The sequence below is a fragment of the Aptenodytes forsteri genome, unplaced genomic scaffold (genome assembly GCF_000699145.1).
Source record: "Aptenodytes forsteri isolate BGI_AS27 unplaced genomic scaffold, ASM69914v1 Scaffold164, whole genome shotgun sequence".
NCBI classification, from domain to species: Eukaryota; Metazoa; Chordata; class Aves; order Sphenisciformes; family Spheniscidae; genus Aptenodytes; species Aptenodytes forsteri.
This window is the reverse complement of record NW_008795527.1, coordinates 2051214-2057797: the sequence shown is the minus strand read 5'-3', so window position 1 is coordinate 2057797 and position 6584 is coordinate 2051214. Positions and strand designations below refer to the sequence as shown.

At 40.5% G+C, this 6584-nt stretch overlaps 1 protein-coding gene across 1 annotated transcript in view; it reads right to left on the bottom strand.

Annotated features, from left to right (window-relative positions):
- Positions 1-5946, bottom strand: part of OSBPL3 (oxysterol binding protein like 3) — a 100343-nt gene extending 94397 nt beyond the window's left edge. The window contains exon 1 of the mRNA XM_009282040.2: positions 5814-5946. The gene's annotated coding sequence lies outside the window, so the exon portion shown is untranslated. The remainder of the gene's footprint in view (positions 1-5813) is intronic.
- Between the last annotated feature and the right edge of the window lie 638 nt (positions 5947-6584).

Genomic DNA, 6584 nt, shown 5'->3' with positions numbered 1-6584 from the left:
TGTGTGGTACTCAGTTGCCGACTGAGGTTAAACCACAATACTGGCTTTTCCAAATTCTGTTAGATCTAGAAATGACTTTGAAGAGCAGAGTTGCACTACATTAAACTTCAAAATACACTAGTAGAATTATCACAGAACAGTTGAGGTTGGAAGGGACCTCTGGAGGTCATCTGGTCCATCCCCCCTGCTCAAGCAGGGCCACCTGGAGCCGGTTGCCCAGGACCATGTCCAGACAGCTTTTGAATATCTCCAAGGAGGGAGACTCCACAACATCTGCAGGCAACTTGTGCCAGTGCTCGATCACACTCACAGTGAAAAAAACACTTCCTGATGTTCAGAGGGAACCTCCTGTGTTTCAGTGCCCGTTGCCTCTGGTCCTGTCACTATCTTAACAAGTGACAAAACTATTATCAGAATGTTATCTTTTAAGAAAACAAAACATAGCTGTTCTGAGCCATTCAACTAATCCTATTTATCAGTAACAGCAAGTAAGATGCAGTTCTGAGAAGTTTCCAGGACATGACAGCACCAGGGTAGACCACAGAGTCTTATTAATCACTCTTACTTACTAGCAAAAAAAAAATTTAGGGATAAATCTTATCTTCAGGCGTAGTCATGACACCTTTTGCTTATTATTTTTTATTTCTTTGTTCCATTATTGCTTATTTAAAAAGCAAAGACCTGCAATCTTTCAGCAGTAATGCCAGCTCCAAATAGCCTGATGCATGCTAGGCGGCCTGCTTCTTTTGGGGTGGTGAAATTATTGCTAAAAAATGGACTAGCAAGTTCTTAGAACATCTGCTACCTAAATGGCTGCGTAGCTCCCAAGAACTGAGAGATCATGTGCCACTGAGCTGCACAGACGCAGATACATCGAATTGTGGGGGGGGAACCCCACACAGTTACCAAATTGTAGAAAGGTATCTCTCAGCAAGTACCAGCCTGCCTGCCTTTGGCAAGCAGCAAAGTATCAGGGAGGGAACCTGAGAAAGCCACCACAAACTCCTACCACAGTCATCTTAACAAGCTAGTAAAGACTCAGTAGCCCATATCCTTTGGAGTTAGCTTCATCAGCTCCCCACTATACAGACAGTAAACACTAGCATGTCTTTGGGATCCCCATTGCTACTGACAATTTACACTTTATTATTTTGAAGTGCTCAAGCAGTACTACAGAAGATTAACAGACACTCGCTGTTTCTTTTTTTAAGGTATACGAGACAGTCAACGACTGAACCACATTCATAGCGAAACCTCCTCCCCCCCCATTATAAGTTGCACTTAAATTCACAGTTTATGCTGTCAAAGCTTTGTCTAGGGGATCTCAGCACTTGTATTTGTCACAAGCAAGGGATATAGAAAGAAATGATAGAACCATTTACTCTCCTTCAGAATACAGTATTTTATAAGACTATTAAACAAGCTTCTTTTCTAGCAATACAGTTGCAGCCAGTGTAGTCCCAGGTGCCAGTATGAGCAAGACACGTTCTGCATCGTGTTCCGGGGAGACACTGCTATTATGCTTCACAGCCTGAGGCAGCAGCAGAACCCTTTTGACAATGAAACTTATCAAGGCTGGTTTCAAAGCCATCTGTTGCCACTGCAGACAGGACAGCAAAAGTTCTGTAAAAATAAGAATTGTACATTTCACTTGGGGAACTAAGAGTATAAGAAAAACTCTCTCTATCCGTCCTCAAGGCTATTTTTCTAGACACACTGACAAAGCAATTATCTTGGAGAAGAGGGAGACATTGCAACAAAATTTTTTTAAAGTGAGTAGTTGGCAAGATGGAAGAAAGTAGTGCCAGAGACCTATATCCTACTCTGCTCGTGTGAGAACTTGAAGGGCAGGACTTAAGCTTCTGTAACAAGCAGAATTAACAGTGGCACAGATGGGCTTGTGCACTGAGAAGGATAAAGTCTCCTGCACACACGGTTCTGTTGGTGATTGACAAGCTGTTCAGAAATTGTCTCTTCTGTGGTTTCAGCTACTCTCCAGGCAGAAAGTAAACAGGTAAGGCAAATGGACTATACCCACACAGTTGTTCTTTATCGGAACCATTAAGACCAGGAGTTTCATTCATTTTCACCAGCAACTATATGAAAATGGAACAGACTAAAATCAGAACAGTAACAACGCATATGCTGCGACCAGGAAAAGCCTCCAGAATCACAGGAAAAAGGGTCATAAGTCAGATCAGACAGAGGTGACCTAAAAGTGACCTAAGTGATTGCCACAACAGATAAGAGATGACACTTGTGATAATGGACTCTGCAGTATCATCATAAGCAGTAATAACAGAATTGGCAGAAATTAAGATGAGGGAAGAGTACAACTACATTCAGCCAGGGAAACATTTCAGACTTCTTTCCTAAAAACATTCATCAGAGGATACACCGGATGGCCAGCAAGCCCAATGCTTCAGGTTTTTCTAATGGCAATAAAAAGTCATTACCAAAATCCAACAGGTATCATTACAGTAAACACAGAATAGTTATAAACACTGGTACAAACAAGGATTAGTTTCTCACGTTTACTATTTTGTATTGTTACCATCTTCATTCTAAGAACAGCAGTTAAATACAAGTACTGCATGACAACTGCAGCACGACATGCTACCATGTTTTTGCTGTGACGGTTTTTTAGGTTTTAGCTCAACCAACATGCACGCAGCATCTGAAGCTATCACTTAAAAAGTTGCTACTAGGGAAAGATGAATCAAAAGAAAAATCTCCTTAATTCCCAATTCATGCATTACATTGGAAGGCAGAAGAAAGAGAGATTTGTTTGCACATCCATGTTAACATAAGCACCAAAGAAAGTGTCCAGAAGGAAATAATTAAGTGTTGACATGGCAGCAGCTGTGTTGGCTGAATCATATTTAGGTTGGCAATCAAAACCCCACAACTTAAAGACTAAAGAGGGAATCTTCAGTTCAAGTACTTGTAATTTAACAGCGGGACTTGAAAGTGAGAAATCTAGAAACACAGATATATATACACCTCCTGGTCAGACAAGGAATGCAGAGCTTGGCTAATATGCTATTCAGTGACTTCAAAGGAAGTATTTTTCAAGTTCAGTCTAAACCATTAGAAAATTGAAAAGCAACGCACAGAGGCACATAAAGAATTGTATCTGCAGCCTTCCTCCTGTGACTTACCAGATGCTATTAGGCAGCCACTATCTTTATGTCAGGCTGTCTTACAGACAGATAAACAATTAGTAAGTTTGGAGATCTCTCTAAGAGCTAGAAACTCATAGCAATTCTCAATGCACTACTTCAGCTTAGGGCTTAGAGGTCAGTGAAAGTCAGTTCTCACCCTGTTGCACATAACAGGGATTCCTGTCAAGTCATGCTTATCAATACTTATTTTCCACAGAAAGAGATTCAAGAGCCATGTCTAGAATAGCCTTCATCCAAAGACTGTGAATCATTAGCAAATAGGCATTGCAAAAATTGCTTAGCACCTTCCACATCAAAAGCAGCTCAACTGTATTTCTTTACTTTTGTGGTTAGCATCATGGAGCGCCCAAACACTGAAATAGGATTAAGCACTGCCATGTTTAGTGCTACACACTAACACGTGACTTCTGCCCTAAGGAGCTCACACTGAGTCAGTGCTGTGCTGGCACACCAGACAGGCACGGCAGTAGAGGCTGAGCTGCACTGGGCTGAACTGACCGAATGCGTTTCTCGGTCTCAGCTAGCACTTCTCAGAGTACTCACTGCTTTTACTAACAAGGCAGGTACCAGAATTGTCATTGAATTCGTATTTAAAAAATAACTCTAATCATTTAACAATTATCTCAGTTGGGACACCTGAATACAGAAAAGTCAGAAAGAATTTGTGCAAGTTTTCCAATTTCTTCCTCCACTGAGGCTGTTCTGGACTTTTTTTTTTTTTTTTAAAGTGTTTCAAGCAACTTGCAACAATGTGCCAGGAGTTTCATATTGACAGAACTCCAAAACCACTACTCAAACACCCTGTTAACTGATGTCGTAACTTCATATATAATAGAATCTGCTATTTCTGAACTTATGCACTACGTGAAAGTCACAAGCAGCTTCAAGAACTTTGCATGAGCAACAAGCTAAAACAGATTGAAAGAAGGAGTTACGGATATCCTGCCTCCCAGAATTAGACCCACAGCTGTGCTTTTCTTAGCTTTTATGTTTCCAACTTTACCTAGCTTGTCATATTCATTACCATCAACACCCACATCACTCTACCTTGAAGACAGACAGCAAACTTCGCTCTAAGGTAATTAGAAATTAACATCAAGGAGATGTATTTTATGTTAGCAGAATAAGGACAAGTACCCACAAGAGGAAAGGTTACATACACAAAACCTCCTTGTCCTTCAGATAAACGAGAAACTAAAGCAATGAAACATGTATTTCCAGGCACAATATTCAAGGATTTATGTACTTGTACCACAAGTGACAGCTGCAGGAGACCAAAAACAATGTTTGTCCCCCAAAGTATACTGCTTGAACACAACCACAAAGGCAGAAGACAGACATAAAAATCCAGCATCTCAAAGAGCAGAGCTGGGTAAATTTGGTAACAGAAACACATTAGTCCCAGTCTGGAGAGTTGTTTGTCAGATCTCACAATATCTGCATCCTATTATCTGAAACTTGATACAGGAAAAGGCAATTAGATTCTCCTAGAAGTTTCCTTGGCTACCTTAGTAGTGGGGTATCACAGTATCTATCCCCTAGCCTTTTTACCAGCAAAACTTTGCGCCTTTGGTGAGTCAAATCTTAATATAGCTGAAATCAATTGAGAAATTTCTGTTGACTTAAATATGATCAAAATATGCTGATATAGATACTATGCTGCTTCTGATGTATAAAAAAGTACCCCATGACTGCAGTCACATATTCATTCTGCTGCCTCATTCATCACTGCATTTTTTGAAATGAAAACCAAATTTAAGCCTAAAATATATTAGCAATTTATATATGAATTACCTTTTCAATAGGAAGGCTTTTCTCATTTTGTAGCTAAGAGCACTGTTTGTAGCAACTGAAAACTCAGTTTTACAACTAGAAACCATAAGATCCGAGACTGCCAGAATAATGCCCTGTTTCACTCTACTTTCTACACAGCATGTAACAAGACCTACAGAATGCAGCAAATGAAGGAAAGGCCGTTAGGCTGACATGCATCTATTTACAATAGATGCTGTTTGAACTAGACCCAATTCTTTATGGTGACATACACACAGCTACTAAAAAAAAAAAAAGTAAGGTTTTGTATAAAATACAGTATACTTACATTTGCAAAAGGGAATGAGCTAGCCACACATCCAGTGTTGCAATAAGCAAACTCCAGCTGAGTCTCACCATCATTTCCTGTCCTTGGTGAACATGCTAGCAATTTCAGCCCAACCACAACTGCTCAGCACACACACATGCACACTCATACACAAAGAGCATCTCCAATCCCTAAAACTCCCCTCCCACCTCTCCTGCATGCAAACCCAGATATTATACAAAATTAGAAGAGGGGACATAAATGGGCCTAACACAGCATGTGGGGAGGGGGATATCAGAGTAAAGAAAAAGAGAATAAAGAATCGTGAATGCTGTTGCTTTGTAAATGGACTAGGAGCCACAGTGGAAAATATTTAGCTTAATCTATTGGGAGCACAGACTAGGGAGTATTACTCAGGATTTTTTTAAAAAAAAAAACATTTTCAACAATAAAAAACGAAGTTCATGGAAATTAAAACTGTTGTTACCCAGGGCTTTACAGAAAATGTCCATGAAAACACTTGCTTTAAATACCCAAACCGGACTTACAAGCTCTGTTGCAATTAAGTTGAGTGAAATATTCTGAACTCCATGACTAATCAATGAAAGTCAAGGGATGAAGCAACAACCAGCTGTTCCTTGTATCCCTTCTCGAGAAAGCAGAGAAGGAAGAACACTGTTACCATCATTAGAGGCCTAGAACAAAAATGTAAGGCAGACAAATTACCTTACAAGGAAGAACTAAAATTATTAAACGCCCTTTTCTCTAGCCATTCCAGATATCCTCCTAGTAAAAATAAATCAGCAAGTGTCAGTGAAGAGTACCTCACTGCCAGTGAACTATACCAAACAAGTTTTCAAGTAACGGAGTATTTAAATGCTCATATTGTCTAATTTGTCCTCAAATGGAAATTAAATCAATCTGGAAACTGAAGTGACTGGATTTAATTAACCTATTTTCTTGAAGATGTGGGCAAGAAGAAAAAAAACAAAAATAACGGTGGCATTTTTTTATTTTACACAAGCACAGAGAACCACAGATTTAGACAAGAGTGACGGCTTTGCAAACGTGCCCAAGATTTCTGAAGTTACATTTAACAGCCAGCCGGCTGCCTGCTCGATTCCCCGGAGCACGCAGCAAGCGGGCAGACCTGCCCCTGCCCACTCCCTCCAGGGAAAGCCACCTCTCCGCCCGGGAGGTTACGTTTGGGAAGCAGCTGCCCGGTGTATCACAGCTAACCTGGAATTCGCTCTGTCTCGGTGCCACAGGGAGCACACCGGGAGTTAAAAAGATGACGAGCAGCTCCCAGCAGCACTCTC